This window comes from Haplochromis burtoni, unplaced genomic scaffold (assembly GCF_018398535.1).
Source record: "Haplochromis burtoni strain Fernald_Lab_line unplaced genomic scaffold, NCSU_Asbu1 Contig_236, whole genome shotgun sequence".
NCBI lineage: Eukaryota > Metazoa > Chordata > Actinopteri > Cichliformes > Cichlidae > Haplochromis > Haplochromis burtoni.
The window spans coordinates 87,275-90,013 of NW_024582597.1; positions in this window are offsets into that span (position 1 = coordinate 87,275).

A 2,739-nucleotide genomic window follows, 5' to 3' on the forward strand; every position below is an offset into this window, starting at 1 on the left:
AAACAAACAAACAAAAACAGTAAAAAAACAAACAAACAAAAACCCTCCCTAAACCATAAAAAATAGTACAGTTTCTTCTTCTGCACCCACATCAATGGCTTCTTTATTTATCTTTTAATGAAATTTTCTCTTTCAGCCTTTTAGGCAATAAATATATTTAATCGTACCTAGTTATTCTTCTGCACATATGAGCACAGGAGGGGGTGTCTGCTTCTCGTGTTGTATTTTTGGTGCATTTTAGTATTACTCCACATTTCCACAGAGACTGTAGTCATGAGCTTGTTTGTAATCCCATGATTAAGCCCTAGATTCAGAAACTCCTGCCCTATTTCCATTACTCAGAAAACACGATTTGATTTGAAAATATTATCCCACAACTACAATCATCTGTCAGCCCCCACAGACAATATTAATAATAATAATGGCTCACATAGGATGATCTGTGTGTTCATTTTCCTAATGCATGTAATAGAAAACAGTAGGTAAAGTATAGAAGATAGAGTATAGTGCTCTTGTGGTTTATTAGCATACACAAGCAAATGCATACATTTCCACCATCGCAATTATGCAACCCGTTATGAAATTCAATTATTCATGGTTTATTTTAGGGCCAGACTACACTACTTCGACTTTACAGGACTTCAGTCTGGATTATCATTCTCCTAAAGTCACCATGAAACACATATGAATGTACCATAAATTTCACACTTGGTATTCTTTGCTGCCCAGTGAGAGGATGAACACTATTTTTTCTTATTCTAAACAAACAATACATTTTTAAAAGAAACAAATCCATGGTTTCTGTAATTATGGAAAACCTAGTTCCACATAGATGAAACACAGTATATTAGCCAGCAGCTCTGAATACACCCCGGAATTAGTGGTGGGTTACTGAGCATATCCATAAGGCCATCCACACCTCTTTATCCGGTGATACAGTTAATTAGGGAAACATGCAGAATGTTTAGTTCATCAAAACATAGTTGTTTAAACAGTAATGCAAAAATAACAATTGATTTTTAACACCTATACACCTAGACCAACCTCAAACAAACAAAATCAACCAAAAGCAAGTTTAAACAGATAAGTTTTTAACTGCTTTTTAAAAGAAATGACTGAGTCCACAGTTCTCAAACTCAAAGGGAGTGAGTTCCAGAGTCTGGTCGCCACTGATACTCTGTCACCTTTTGTTTTTAACCGTGTATGCTGGACAACCAACAAGCCCTGGTCACAAGACCTCAGGGACCAGCTGGGGCGATAACGAAGAAGAAGATCACTGATGTAAGTTGGAGCTACACCGTGCAGGTTCCTATAGGTCATGATTATAATCTTTAAATGGACCCTGAACTTGACAGGGAGCCATTGCAGTTGAATCAGCAGGGGAGTGGCATGGGAGCATTTGGGATACTTTGTCAGAAGCCTAGCAGCAGCATTTTGAACACCCTGCAGTCATTCCAGGAAGGCATTACTTAAGCAAGTAAACAAGGAATTACAATAATCTAAACGAGATGAAACAAAAGCATAAATAATCATTTCCAATTCGAAGCATGACACAATGGGACTAAGCTTAGCAATATTTCTTAAATGGTAAAAACAAGAGCGAACCAAACATTTAACGTGTGTGTGCAGCGTCAGAGCTGGTTCCCAATGGAGGGTTTAATATAAGAAGCAAGAGGGCCTAGATTTTAACCACGAGGGGAACAAATTTCTCAGGAGCAAAGACAATGACTTCAGTTTTATCAGCATTTAGTTGAAGATAATTATCAGCCATCTAATCTCTGCTGGAATCTAAGCAGGACTGCAAGATTTGAAGCTTAGAAACATCAGGTGGCCTAAAAGAGATATAAAGCTGAATATCATCTGCATTACAATGATACGAAATATTCGGAAAAGAGCTAAGAAGTTGAAGAAGAGGGACTAAATACAACAGAAACAGTAACGGTCCCAAGACAGAATGCTGTGGCACCCCATAGGCGAGAGAGGTGTGCGTTTGTTTTTAAAAACCGATGCATGCATGCATTGATAAAAGTCATTCTTCCTCTGGGTATAATAATTGAAACTTCTGAATAATTAATAGTGATTAAACTGTTGTATAGAAAAATTTACATTATTTGCTTCCTAAAATATGAGAGCTGTTAAAAATAAGTCTAGTGGTTAAGTACACATGTACTTAACCTTCTTCTCTGTCTGTTGTTTGCCCATAACACGATAATGTTAGAGGTGAAACTAGAATCACCACTGGCAGTGTGATGAAAGGGTCAGATAAAGCAGTGAGAGGTAGGTGAAGGGAGGGGGTTGCAGGGGCGGAAGCAGTCAGCAGCACTGCTTTAGGTGTGTTCACTGCATTATTAAAGGGATACTACCACATACAGTACAGCCACCACATTAGCTTCTATATTGTCTGCATGTAATCATCTCATGCCTTCACACAGCCATCGGTTTTGTGTGCGTGTTTATGAGTAAGTGTGTGTGTGTCCTAAGGATGTATACTGTACTGTTGATCTGTGTGCGTGAGTAAATAGGGGAAGGGTGTGATCTAAACATGCTTCTAGGCGAGTCCTACCCCCACTTTTCCTCTCTCCCTCTGCACAGCTCTCATCTCCATAGCAACGCCATCTTGGGCGCATATGTGAACACACACACTAATGCAGTAGCCTGTGTGTTTAGCTTTCAGAATGCGTCAGATAGCACAAAAATGACAAATTAGATTTCATATCTACTTCCACATTTTATCTGCTT